Source organism: Nomascus leucogenys, chromosome 9, assembly GCF_006542625.1.
Source record: "Nomascus leucogenys isolate Asia chromosome 9, Asia_NLE_v1, whole genome shotgun sequence".
Classification (NCBI taxonomy): Eukaryota; Metazoa; Chordata; class Mammalia; order Primates; family Hylobatidae; genus Nomascus; species Nomascus leucogenys.
The window spans coordinates 49318801-49333811 of NC_044389.1; the positions used below are offsets into that span (position 1 = coordinate 49318801).

A 15011-nucleotide genomic window follows, 5' to 3' on the forward strand; every position below is an offset into this window, starting at 1 on the left:
CTCACAACCAAAACTCCACCAAGCCTTTGCACCCTCCCCCACAATATAAAAGCCCCAAATCACTTCTTTGTAAGCCTTAAGATTATTCTAGAGCCCTTGGTTAGTTTTGTAATATCCCAGAAGAAGGTACACATAAGCTTTTTAAGAGGACAAAAGAAATAAGAAATTCATTATTAGTGAATACAAAGAACTTTCCTGGGAAGGTGCAATGAACGGAATGTGTGTGTGTCTTTCCCTCAAATTCTTATGTTGAAATTGGCACCTCTGCGGTGGTGGTATTAGGGGATGGGGCTTTTGTTATGTGAAGGTGGAAAGCCTTCTCCATGAAGGTGGAACCCTGATGAATGGAATTAGTTCCCTTACAAAAGAGGCCTTAGAGAGCTAGCCAGCCCCTTCTGCCATGTTAAGGACACAGCTAGAAGGCGCCATCTATGAACCAGGAAGTGGGTCCTCACCAGACACTGAAATTGCTGGCAACTTGATCCTGGACACCCAGTCTCCAGAGCCGTGAAAAATAAATTTCTATTGTTTAGTAGCCACCAGTCTATGGTATTTTGTTATAGCAGCTCAAATGGACTAAGATAGAGGGCAGGGATTTTTGTGAATTTTCTTCACTCTACATCTCCAACATCTAAGAAAAAGCCAGGCACATTCTTGGTGTTCAATAAATATTTGTTGAACTAATAAATAAATAAATTATAGTGGACATTTGTAGTTGTTGCCTGTCTGCATTCATTCCTTTCTTTCTGCTAAGAGCACCCTAAGCCTTCTTTGGGGAAATCTCTCTTTTTTCACCCTTAGTGCACATGGCTCAGGTACAACTGATCCATCCCCAGCTGCAAGGCAGAGCGCATGTCCCAGGTCTGAGCCACGGGCCACCGTGATTGGTTCAGAGATGGTACATGACTCAGTGAAAGTCCAATGAGGGCCAATCTCCAGTTCTGATGGGAACTCTGGGGATATGGAGTTTTTTCCCACTGGAACTGCTATCTCTAAGGACAATATAAGCCAAGAGATTTAGGGTTCACCTCATAGAGCGATCCTTTCTAGGAGTCAACACAGTACAGAAAAAAGCAAAGCCAGAGATGGAGAGAAAGTGTGAGTTCTATGTATGTTGTTTAACCCTTGCATTTAACTATATCTGGGGCCCAAAATCTTTCGGAGTTTTTAAGTTATATGACCCAATAAACCCCCTTAAGCCAAATGAGTTTCTGAAAATCTAATGTTTAAAAATAATAATAAAATTAATAAATGAATTAGGGAAATGTCAATGATTTTACCATCCTGGTAACTACGGTTTCTCTTAAAGTGTGTCAGTACTTGACAAGTACTAGTGAAGAATAAGGCTCCTGTTTCAAAGAAACCCCAAAATACCACAACTTAAAGAAGATGGACATCTTTCACCCATGCAGAAATCTGGGAGGCAATACAGGGCTTTAATTGTGGCTTAACTAGGATTCGATCTTGTTACTTTTTCATCCTCAAAATGCAGCTTCTCTTTCATGGCCCAAAAGGGCAGTTCAAGTTCCTGCTATCAGATTTCCTCCTGCCAGCTGTAAGGGAAAGGGGAGGAAGAAGAAGATGTGTACAGATAAAAGGCATCATCAACTTGGAGAAAGGTGCAGGTGAGTGGACGAGAAGATAAATCAAAAATAATCCTTCCTTCCCCTCTATCGTTTTCTTTCTCCAAGCATTTATTGAGCACTCACTATATACCAGGTACTATGTTGAGTGCTGGGAATATAACATTAAATAAGGCTGACTCAGTCCATACCTTACTGGAGCTTATACTTCTGAGTAAGTGTATTAGTCTGTTTTCACACTGCTGATAAAGACATACCTGAGACTGGGTAATTTATACAGAAAAAGAGGTTTAATGGACTCAAAGTTCCACCTGGCAGGGGAGGCCTCACAATCATGGTGGAAGATGATAGGCATGTCTTACATCACAGTAGGCAAGAGAAAGAATGAGAACCAAGCAAAAGGGGTTCCCCGTATAAAACGATCAGATCTTGTGAGACTTATTGATGACAATGAGAAGAGTATGAGGGAAACCGCCCCTATGATTCAATTATCTCCCACTGGGTCCCTCCCACAACACATGGGAATCATGGGAGCTACAAGTCAAGATGAGATTTGGATGGGGACACAGTCAAGCCATATCAGTAAGTTATTTTAAAATGTCAGAGGTCCGATTTTAGATGGTGGCAGCTTCTAGGGAAAGATCTGGGCTTTACTCTTTATAAGATTTAGAAAACTCAGCCACCCCCAACTACTAAGACCTAGTGACTTTCAGTCTTCTGTCCCAGTGGCTACCAAAGCAGCAAAAGATCTGCTACCTCCATTTCCATTTTGTTTCATACACAGTCCCATGCATACACAGTTATGTACCATATAACATTCCAGTCAACACTCAACCACATACATAACAATGGCCCCATAAGATTATAATACTTTTACTGTACATTTTTAATGTTTAGATACACAAATACCATTGTGTTACAGTGACCACAATATTCAGCACAGTTACGTGCTGTACAGCCTTGTAACCTAAGAGCATTAGGCTATACCATCGAGGATGTGTGGGTTCACTCTGTGATGTTTACACAACAACCAAATCATATAACAACATATTTCTCAGAACATATTCCCATCACGAAGTAATGCATGACTATATTAATTTTCTCTATCATGTGTATGCTATAAATCTTTTGTCTTTATGCTATTAAAAACTGTCTCTTTTCAAAGGAATTTCAGACAATTGCAGGATGCAAGATTTTTTTTTGTCTATAAAATGGAGCTAATGATGCTTCCTACTGCATAATATGTTGTGAAAATTAAATGAGATTATATATGTAAACTTCTAAGCAGAGTAAATATGTTGACTCTTTCTAAAATCATTTTTATTTTATTTTCTGATCGGCGATCATTATTTTTCTCTCTCCCTAATTCTATTTAGGGCACTTGGAAGAGAAAGTGTCTGGATTTTTTTCCAATGAGTACATATTACTTTTATGTTTAACAATTTAATATGCAAGAATAATAACTTTTTGTGTTTTAAAAAATGAAACAGCTCATTATAAAGTAAGCAATGAAGAAAAGTAAAAATAATTTTTAGTAGTAACCCCAAATGATTATTATTAGGTGAATATTTCACATCTTTCTAAGTAGATATATAGATTACAATGTTTTCAGTTTCAAAAATATATGTAAAATCCAAGTAGAATTGCTTTAGCACATGGAAATGTATTGGTTTGTGTAACCGACATCCAGAGACAGAGTGATCTTCAGGGTTGGCCTGATCCAGCTTCCAGTCACTGTGTATGGGGCAGAAGTCTTCATTTGCAGTGGTGAAAAATGTCTGTAGCAGCTCCAGGTTTTGCACCTTTAAACCAACAAGTCCAGAAGGAGAGAGGGTGTTTCCTATGGTGAGCTTCTCTTAAAAGCTGAGAAGCTCCTTCTTCAGAATTCTCCACCAAGCCTTCCTTCATGTTTCACTGGCCTGAGCTGGGTCACAAGCCCATTCCAGATTCTGCTGCAGGAATATGCCACACCCTGGTTGGTTTTGACCTGAGTTCCCTGGGATAAGGGATTATCCTCAGCCCAATCATTCCACCCTGGCCCTGGAGCTGGGTTCACAGTCCCCTGAAGTACTTAGGTTGCCTGGCAGAGAGATGGAAATCTGAATGAAAATCCAGTTACTATTTGGAAAGGAGAGGAAAGGAAAGAGAAATGTATGCTGCATTAGTCCATTCTCACCCTGCTATGAAGAAATACCCAAGACTGGGTAATTTATACAGAAAAGAGGTTTAATTAACTCACAGTTCCACATGGCTAGGGAGGCCTCAGGAAACTTACAATCATGGCAGAAGGCACCTCTTCACAGGGCGGCAGGAGAGAGAATGAGTGTCAAGTGAAGGGGGAAGCCCCTGATAAAACCATCAGATATTTCGAGAAGTCACTCACTATCATGAGAACAGCATGGGGGAAATCACCCCCATGATTCAGTTATCTCCACCTGGTACCTCCCTTGACATATGGAGATTTTAAAATTCAAGGTGAGATTTGGGTGGGGACACAGAGTCAAGCCATGTCATATGCTAAAGAGAGATTGAAAGAGAAACAGACATAGATAGGCAAAAATATTTTTACATAAATATGAGCATATTATACACATTCTTCAAAAAAACTAATGGATTTAATATTACTTGAATTGAACATTAGAAAAGTAAAACTAACATAAAACTGAAAAATTGTTGCCCTTTCATTAAATATTCTTTACCACAGGAGACACTATTTGCTCAAAATTCCCTCTTGGGGAAATAAGGTTAATAAAAGATACTATGAAAAATGTTAAAATGTTGGAGTCATTTTTTTTAGCAACATGTTTCAGTTTTAGACAATATTGAATGACTCACACATCGGAAAGATGAGTAAATCTTTAGACTTGTACTTCCTCCCATCTCCCTACCCCTCACTTCCCAATTTTGGCTCTAATATTATTTTTACAATATCATTGCTTATAATATTCACATTCTGTTGTGGAAACATTAATCCCATAATTGTTTAATACCATGAGTTCCATGTTCAAATGAATTATGTGTTCCTAAGAAGTCTTTTTTATCCCAGACTATATATTTCCAAATATTTTATTTCTATTCATCTCTAAATTGACTGTTTCATCACTGAATAATTCCTCTCAAGAAGGACTCATGAGTGTGTGTTCCCTGAGTTCTGTTGTGGGTCAGAATATTTATCTGTGACTTTTATACTGAAACTCATTCTGGATGGGTGAAATATTCTTGAGTCACACTTTCCCTTGGAAACCCTAGATAGTGCTTTATTATATCTTGGCATGCAGTATTGATTATTAGCGTCAAAGGCAACCCTAACTGGCTTCCTTTACTTTTTATGTCCTATGCCAAAATACTTTTTTAAAAAGTCCTTGAAGTTTGATAAGTTAATGAGGATATGTCTCAGTGCTGATCATTTAGAATTTGTTTTTCTTGGGTCATGGTGTGCTCTTTCAATCTGCAGATTCGTTTCTGCATTTATCAGAGCAATTTTTTTGTTTTATAGCTTTGAATATTTTGTCTGTCCTATTTGCAGATTCTCTACAACCAGGCTTAACAACTAGGCTGAAATTGCTTTGTGCTTTTCACATGCAATTGCTATCTTTATCTTAAGGATTTTTTCTGTCTGTAAGCTTATTTTGAGCTGTGCCTATTTAGTTTTTTTTTTTTTGACAATTTTTATCTATTTATCAGTTCTATAATAATGTTGTTTTGAATGAAAACACTTGGACACAGGGCAGGGAACATCACACACCCGGGCCGGTCATGGGGTTGGGTGACGGGGGGAGGGATAACATTAGGAGAAATACCTAATGTAAATGACGAGTTGATGGGTGCAGCAAACCAACGTGACACATGTATACCTATGTATCAAACTGGTACATTGTGCACAGGTACCCTAGAACCAAAGTATCATTTAAAAAATAATAACATTGTTTTGGTCTTTAATTTGTTTCTATAGGACAGTAGAAAATCACTTTTCCAGATCATTCTCTTGTTTCATCATTTCCTCTTTGGGACCCACTATGCTGAATTCATATTCTTATTAACCTGTTCTATAACCTAAAGCATTCAGGGAAAACAATATGCACTGCTAATTTGTTTCTTTTCAGATTTATAGCTTTTGATTCAATTTTTCAATATTTTGGTAGTCCAAGGCTTCCAAAGGGAGCACAGAGTTAGAAACCACTTTTCTAAAATCTCTCCTTCCTTCCTTTGTCCTCCCCTTTTTGAAGTCTATGACATTAGGTTGCTCCCATTTCTTTGTGTTCTTGCTGTTGCTGTTTTTTGTGGGGGTTTTTTTGCTGATTTTTATTATTTTTATTCATATTTTAGATGTTGGAGGAGGAGAGTCTTTATTTTGCCTTCATTCTGCCATCCTTCTTCAGAAGTCTATATTGTTTATATTTATTTTCTTTTGTTTAAGCCAAGAAAAAGTGATCTCCATTTTTTAAAAAAGAATCAATGAGATCATGTATGTCAGGTTCATTAAAAACTTAAAAATACTATGCAAACATTATTTTTAAAAGATAAAATCATAGAATTTTAAGATTGAACTAAACCTAGCGTCTTGTGTTTTAACCCCATACTCAACTCAGAAATCCACGTGCAGCATTACTGACGATGGCTTCTGCTGCTCTCTGTGATGGGGAACTCACCCCTTGGCAGAGCATATCATTTAGTAAATGCACAGCTCTTGCAGTTAGTAATTATCTATTATAAGGCCAAATGTACTTTCTGGAATTTTCTGGAACTTCAGCCATAATTTCTAGTTCTGCCGGACTTAGTAGGTGATAAAATGATCACATTCAAAGTTGTCACGATGTAGAGACACTGGCATCCTGAAGAGAAAAAATAAAAACTAAAAGATTCAGTGTGTTTGTGTAGGAACCATACAGATCACAATAATTTGTGTGAACTGTTTTCTATTTGTATCCAAAAACATGCGGCAGAAAAAAAAATGTTTTTAACAGTGAAAACGTCTGATTAACTTTGTAGCAAGTTTTTCCCTGAATTTAACTGAGTCCTACAAAATCCTTGCTCAAAGCTCATAGATGGCTGCTCCTAGAAATGTTGTCAACCATTTAAAAAACTAAATGGAGTGTTGCTGATATCTGGCCATTATCACCTTTCTCTGCCACTCAAGCTGCTGAATAAGCACTTGTTGAGGGAGAAACACATTTCCCAGTGTTCGAACCAGTTCTCAGGAGGAAGCAGCCCAAGGACCACTTCCTAGTCTGCACACTCCGGCTTGGTGGGGCCACACAATCCATTTAGAAATAGTGTTTGCACAAATAACTGTTTCTGTAGCCGAAAGTTTTAAAAATACTTTAAACAAATCTTTTCAAGAATTCTAATTCTAACCTGTATCAGAAATGTGTTAAAATTCTGCAGACCTTTTTGCATTTTGTATCACCTCAAGTTTCCCTTGAAAATGTTTAGGAACTTCTAGTAATCGTTTATTCTCCTTTTGAGAGTGAATTTTCTAGCATCGGAAGTTTCTAAGGCAATTGCATGGCACTTCAATACTGACCACTTAGGAATTAGGTAAGAGGCAGATAATGGAAGCATAAGGGGAGCATGGAGATCCAAGGTGGTAAACGTTAAAGGACCCCTGACTCTCTCCTAGTCCCAACTTCACCTCCATTGAAGGCCAATATGCTTTGCACATTCTTCTCACAGCCTCCATAATAAACAGTGACGTTTCTGTGCTTGTGGAAGCCAGTAATGCCATTCGGTGGGGTTTCATTTTTAGACCAACACACACAAACTTTAAGTCATCCTCATCAAATTCAATAATTCAAAAAGCCTTTCTTTCCTTCCTTCTTTCCGTCCTTCCTTCCTTTTTATATATTATTTATTTATTTATTTATTTATTTATTTATTTGACAGGGCCTGGCTTGTCATCCAGGCTGGAGGGCAGTGTTGCAATCACGGCTCACTGCAGCTTCAGCCTACCAGGTTCAAGTGATCCCCCCACCTCAGCCTCCTGAGTAGCTGGGATTACAGATGCACGCCACAATGTCCGGCTCTTTTTTTAATTTTGTAGTGACAGAGTCTCTCTGTGTTGCCAGGGCTGGTCTTGAACTCCTGGGCTTAAGCGATCCTTCCTCGGTGTGAGCCATTGTGCCTAGCCCGAAGAACCTTTCTTAGAATCTTAATTTTTGTTTTTCCTCCTGAGGACTGGGTCAGTATTCTCTTCAGTTACCTCAGCCTTTTCCTCATCCTCCTTCCCTTTTTCACTTTTGGAAAGGGGCAGGTTTATCCTGATGGGCTTTTGTGCCCCCTCCCCGACCTCGTGCATGGGTCTATTCTCCAGCCCAGGTCCTTTCCCTGAAACAAACGAAGGCTAAGTTTTACCAGAGCACACAGCAGGCTCGGCCCTTTGCAGACATTACCTCATCTACCCTTTTCTGTGACTCCCTGAGATTGGTTCCATCATCACCCTGATTTCACACACTGGGAAAAGAAGAGTTAAGTGGCTAGCCCAAGGATGCCCAACTAGGAAGCAGAAGAAACAGAATTTAAATCTAGATAGTCTGATTCTGGAGCACGTACTCTTAAGCCCCACACAATGCTGTTGCCGCAGAAGCCATTACACCATGTGCATATGATTGTACTGGGTACCTTAACATAAAACACATTATCAGCAGGCTTTGCTGTGCTTTCCTGGAAACTCACCCAAATGGTCATCTCCAACACACATCCTGTGAGCACCTCTTAAGGTGCTTGCTACTCTAGGTGATAAAAGTGGTAGAGGAAGCTCTCTGTGGGTGGCACATGGTGCTGGCATAATCTTACATGGGGTCTCACAGGCCTAATGGAATTTCCATTTGGGGCAATGTGGTGGATTGCATTACATGAAACCCTCCTGCTATGAAACACCTGGAAAAGCAGTATAAACTAGACCCAGCATCCCTTTAAATGTCCCAACTGAGCTCACAAGAAAGAAAAGAAAATCCCAGGGGCCAAAAATGAAATGGCAACCAAAACCAGAGAATAACCTGCAAACTGAAGTTGGGGCCACGTGGGGGTGTTTGACGATCTCACAAACCAAGGAGTTTGGGATTCGATGGTTAGTCTGGGACAGAAGGAAAAATTGATATCCCACGTAAAGTTGCTACCCTTAGTGAAAGGGGAAAAGCAGCGAAAGGCCACCTTCCCCTAAAAGACCAAAGGAAATGACAGAGAAGCTTGCATTCCTTGGAGTGAGCTCTGAGTGGGGGAAAATTTTTGAAACTCCAGGTCTGCCTTCACCAGCTTTGGGGTTCAAAGTTGTACTCCCTCTATGGCGCTGGAGACCTCTGTGTGTTAAGTTAGCATAGAAACAGTTTTTAGACATTCCTAAAATTCCTGGCAAAAGCAGCACCAGAGAGATGCTCTCAAACTTGGAGATCCAGGATTCCCATGGTTTAAATGCCATGTTAAGATGAATTCACAATCCAAGATTTTTTAAAACCCCAAACACAGGAGCCAATGCCAGCAGGCCTATCAACAGAAGATATAAACCCTCCCCAAAATCAGCTTTGGCTAGGGACTATAAAATAAGAACGTTTAAAGTGATTAAGATAAGAAAGAAATAATGAAAGACAAAGAAGCCATAGAAAACACTAAGCATATTGTACTAAATAGAACTTTGAGAATAAACAATATAGTAATTAAGATTAAAAATTCAAGGGCAGCTGGAGAGAGAATGAGTAAAGCCATTAATCCAGTTCTGTCTGATGCCTGAGACATATAGAAATGAGAAAAATTCTAGAAGGCAGCACAGAGAAACAATAAGAAGCTCCCAGGAAAGCAATCTTGGATCTTCTACCAGAAAAAAAAAATGGACAAGAAGAGCTCTTTGTGCACTGGAGCTGTGATGTCAGTAAACATTTTCTGGTAAGGGCCAGATAAAATCGTTTTCAGCTTGGTATCCATACATCTCTGTCTCTGTCACATAGTCTTCTGTGCATTTTTTATAACCCTTTAAAAATGTAAATATTTTCCTTAGCTAACAGGCTGTACACAAACAGGCTTTGGGTGGGATTTGGCCTGAGGGTTACAGTTTGTGGATGCCTATGCTAAACCCTAAGTCTGTAGCTGCTCATGGGCATTTTCTACTGCATGAGGATAATCTGCCTGAGAAGGAAACCATTCAAAGGAGGTCCTGCCAGGAGGAGGATGAAGAGAACACAGATTCCCAATGACATGGGTTGAGTGCCTGGACCCACCAAATACAAAAACCTAACCCAGGAATTTTTAGTTATGTGAACCAATAAATGTTCTTTTTTCAAAAGTCAGCTTGCCCTGGTTTTATGTTACTTATAAACAAAAGAACAACTGGCAAATTTAGCAGTGTGCTTGAATCTCTAAATCCTTTATGTGTGATAGTCTGCCTGCTTTAATATCATCTACATTGCAATTGCTATTGTTCAGGAATTACTAAAACAGTTAAACCCAGATTAATGCAATATTTTTTACAATCAGTTGCTCTGTGAAGTGGAAAAATAGAAGAAAGCAGAACAATATTTTTGTGTGTGTCGGGCATTGCACTGACTGTCTTAGATGTTGTCCCACTGAACAGACACAACTCCTTTGTGAAATATGCATTAACTCCATTTTATAGGTAAGAAAACTTGATTGTGAGAAGTAAAGTAACTGGTCTAAGGCCACACTTAGAGTTGAGTCATTGTGGCAGAGATCTTATGGCTTAGAAAGCCAAAATTATCTGCTATCTCACTCTTTACAGAGAAAGTTTGCTGACCCTGCTCTGGACAGAAGGAGATATTATTATTATCTTAACTGCTGGCTGAGATCGTTCTCAAGAGGGAAACTGTGCTTGGGAAAATACTTTGCTAAGTTTTTGGGCTGGAGATCCATGATGCCAGTATCTGGAGGAGCCCTAGCAGGAAGGAAAAGATGTACCATTTTACATGTGAAAATCAGAGGAATATTGGGTATCAGCTCCTGAAAAAAACGGAGTGGGGAGGAGGAAGGAGGGAGGGGGCAAGCAACGAGGCTGGCAGAAAAGGAATTGGAGAGAAAGAGGCTGGAAACTTTTCAAGAAGTAGGAATGTAATATTAGGGCAACAGGGTTGCAGAAAAATCTAGTACCAGATTTTAAGCTATTTGCTTTGTGGTGTATCACCCTTCCTGGAATCCCCTGGTCTTTGGTAAAATGGCTTTTTTGTATGGTTGGTGTTGGGATGAAGGGAGAGTCAAAGAGAAGTTATGTGGGGGCCCAACGTCAGAGCTGAATGGAAAGAAGTAGCTCTAAGACACAGAGAACAAATTTTGACAAAGTTAGGACATGAGGATAGAATTAACCATAAGACCATAAACCATAAGAACTTCCCCGAGAATTTGGAGACCCCTTGCGAATTGCTTTAGGTTTCCCTAATCAATGTAATTAGGATCTGAACCAATCTTCTGTAGGGCTTAAGGGCCAGGAGACCTTAGCTAATAGCAGAGTCAGACACTTACTCCACAGGGATTGAATAAGGCATTCTCCCTGCCTCTGGGAGCTCACACCCTGTGGGAAAACAGACCTCAGAACAAATGTGTAATAATTGCTCTGATAGAAAGATGAACAATTAAGGCACAAAGGAAAAAATGGTCGACTCTGCTTAGGGTGTCAGGGAGGACTTCTGGTAGGAAGTGATGTTTGAGCCAGGCTTTGAAGGATGAGAAGGAGGTAATCACTCAGAGAGGAGAAGGGAGAATCTTCCCGCCAGAGGGAAGAAGAGGTGCACAAATGTGAAGCCAGAAAGAAGGTGTCAGGAAACAGAAGGCTCCTTGCAAGATGAGAATGAGAAGGGCAGAGAAGGGAGTGCAGAGAAGTCGGTCAGGCCCCTAAGGTTGCACACTTTCTTTTTTCCTCCATAAAGCGCATTTACACAAGGAAGGCAATCAATGAAATTTGCTTTCAGATTGGTTATCACATCTATTATTTAATAAGAATTGGGGTTTGATGGGGTGGCCCTTTTTCTTTCTTGTTGCTCTTTGGAGCTTTTGCTATTTTGTGGTCTTGCAGCTGCTCTTCTTACCGTGAGCACGTCTTGACTGAACATCATGAGATGCATTAAGGACTCAGGGAGGTTTAACTGATTGTACTGCCAAGGGAAGCAACAGCATGCATTAAGAAAAGCACAGCCTTGAGTTTAAATGCTGTTTCTGCCACTTCTTAGTGAAGCACAATTTATTTAAACATTCCGAGCCTCAGTTTCTCTCTCAATAAGAAAGATAGAGACCAAGTGCAGTGGCTCACACGTGTAATCCCAGCACTTTGGGAGGCCGAGATGGAAGGATCACTTCAGTCCAGCAGTTTGAGACCAGCCTGAGCAACATAAGAAAGCCCCAGCTCTACAAAAAATTTAAAAATTAGCCAGGAGTGGTCATGCATGCCTGTGGTCCCAGCTGCTTGGGAGGCTGAGATGAGAGGATCACTTAAGCCTGGGAGGTTGAGGCTGCAGTGAGCTGTGATCATGCCACTGCACCCCATCCTGGACAACAGAGTGAGACCCTGTCTCAAAAAGAAAAAAGAAAAAAATGTAGATAATAGTATCTATGTGGCAGAATTGCAGTGAGAAGTAAATGACATGAGAGCCCAGTGGCTGTCACCTAATAGATGTTCAGTAAATATGAGTTCCCTATTTTCCAGTTAGATGAGATTCTTTTTGTACCTGATTTTTTTATGATTGTTGCGAGTTGTGATGTTCAGCATGATTGATAGCCACTAGCAAAGTGCTGCTATTGAGCACTTGAAATGTGCCTAATCTGAATTAGGATGTGCCGTATGTGTAAAATATATACCAGGTTTCAAAGACGTAGGATGAACTGAAGAATGTAAAATATCCCATTAATAAACTTTTATATTAATTGCCCATTGACATGGTAGTATTTTGGATATGTTGGGTTAAATAAAATATGTTCTTAAAGTAATCTTACTTGTTTCTTTTTCATTTTTTAACATGGCTACTAGAAAACTTAAAATTAATTTGTGGATTGCATTATATTGCTATTGGACAATTCCTGGTTATAGAGGAAAGACAGAATGAAATTTCAAGGCCTGTCTGAAGCCCAGGTGACCAATAAATTATTTCTATTTTTTCAACTTTTGCTATAAAGATCTAGTTGCCTAAAATTCAGTGGAATTTTGAAAGCAGGATGAGGCACTTAGTCAGTGGAAATTAGGTTAAATTGACTTTGATGGGAAAAAATGCAGTTGTCAACATTTACTTTTGTTGCATTTTCACCACTAACTGAATACCTTGTCCTCTAACGTTACACATAAATGTGAAAGTTAAGAGCTGTCTCTCTGACTCACCTCTGCTGGCCAGAATCCTGAAGCCACATGCTACACTGCTTTGTCTCTCCTGGATTGCACAGTGAAATTGTTTTCTCTTTATGTATGACAGAGCCTTCACTTCTTGAACTCCTCATCCTTCTCAGAAACCACACAGGGATGTCCCCTGGACTGCAGAGGAGGAGTTTCTTTCATATACTTTAAACCAGCTGGAGACCTCAGTTTTGACATTAAAACCATTTAAATACACATATGCACGTGTGTGCATGCACACACACATGCACATGCACACACGCAGAAACCCAGCACAGAGTGAGGTGGTGCAGGGGGCGGTGGCGGGGTATGGTCTCTCTTAAAAAATTCCAAGGCACTCACTAGCTTTGAGATACACAAAAAAGCTGAAGCATTTCTTCACACACCATAGTTTCTTTTCTTTGACATCGTATGTGAGGCAGTTTGCTGAGGAAGGAGGGGGGTAACTGGGGCTCCCACTAAGCACTTGTGCAGATGGAGGCAGAGAAGCAAAAGAGAGTGCAGCCAGTGTTCATTACAACACCACATCATTGGCACAGTTTCTACTTCCTTCTCTTCCAATCCCCAACTCTCTCACCTGGGTTCTAACCCTAGCACTCCTCGCAAACGGGTGCCTCCCCCTAAGTACATCATGACCTCCAGGCTGCTAAATCCAATAAATATTTTTTAGCCACATCACAGGAATGACACTTAACATCTGCCTCCCTTAATCCAGCATTGACCACAGCTATGGTGTACTATAGCCATGGGCACTGTCCCCTTTCCTCTCCTCCCTATGCACAGCAGGCTTCCTCCTGCCTGGCCTAGCAGCCTTCAGAAATGGCTCATTCAGAGGCTCTCAAGCCATACGTAATGCCACATCTCAGATATTGTTCAGTTCTCATCTTTACTAACCTCTCAGCAATACACCACTCCTCCCATCTTGAAACACTCTCTTCTTTGGCTGTCCAATGCCATCTGATATGATTTGGCTGTGGCCCCACCCAAATCTCCTCTTGAATTGTAACTCCCACAGTTCCAACATGTCATGGGAGGAACTTGGTGGGAGGTGATTGAATCATGGGGGCGGGTCTTTCCTGGGCTGTTCTCATGGCAGTGAATGAGTCTCATGAGAAAAATGGGAGTTTTTCTGCACAAACTCTCTTCTCTTTTCTGCTGCCATGTGAGACACCTTCTGCCATGATAGTGAGGTCTCCCCAACTACGTGGAACTGTAAGTCCAATAAACCTTTCTTTTGTAAATTGTCCAATCTCGGGGAATGCCTTTATCAGCAGCGTGAGAACGGGCTAATACACCATCCTTATCTCGTTTCTCCTAGGGCTTTGCACCTTCCGTTTCTATCTCCTTTGCAGGCTCAATTTCAACCTCCTGACTATGAAATGTTAGATTCCCAAGACTTGGTCATAAGCCCCTTCTCTTCATCTATTCTAATACTTTCTCCCTCAACATTCAGGAATTATTATTACCAGGGTTATCAATATCCAGGGCTTCGACATCTGAGAAGTCTGGTAGCTTTCAGGTTTATGTCCTCAGCACAGAATGTTATTCTGAGTTCTAAACCTATACATCTAATCTTTTACTTGACATCTCAACTTGCATTTCTCAAAGACCTTCAAAGTAAACTCGAACAAACCTTAACTTTTAAGCCTGGTTCTCCTTAAGTGTTTTATCATTCAGGGGATGATAGTTCATCTCTTGCATAAACCAGCAATCAAAGAGTTCCTTTGAAATCTCCCTTTCCTTCACCTTTACCACCTCATCCATTACATCATCAAGTCACAATGACCTCATGTGCCAATAATCTCTCAGATCCAGGGAGTTCTTTTCATCCTCCAGGCCAGAAGTATCATCATTTCTTGCTTGGACTGCCTCAGTAGCTCCCTGTCTTCTTTTTCTCTCACTTCCCTCCAAACATAGCCACCAGAGTAAGGTGGGATTTTGCTTCCCAGACCTGTTGAGTCTTCCCTAACCTAGTTCTCTTCTAAAGTGTGAAAGACGTAGGCCGTCAGGGATGTGGCTTGGAATGTCCATGATTGCTAAAAGCACTAAGATTTTGTAAGAGTTCACAGAAGGAGAAAGTTACTTCTAGCAAGTGGGTGAGGGCAGGCTTGACT

General features: G+C 40.4%; 1 long non-coding RNA gene across 1 annotated transcript in view; it reads right to left on the reverse strand.

The window, feature by feature from the left end:
* Positions 1-5248: 5248 nt before the first annotated feature.
* The window catches only part of LOC101176759, a 34192-nt gene continuing 24429 nt past the window's right edge, over positions 5249-15011 (reverse strand). The window contains exon 3 of the long non-coding RNA XR_178742.3: positions 5249-6415. This is a non-coding gene — a long non-coding RNA (uncharacterized LOC101176759). The remainder of the gene's footprint in view (positions 6416-15011) is intronic.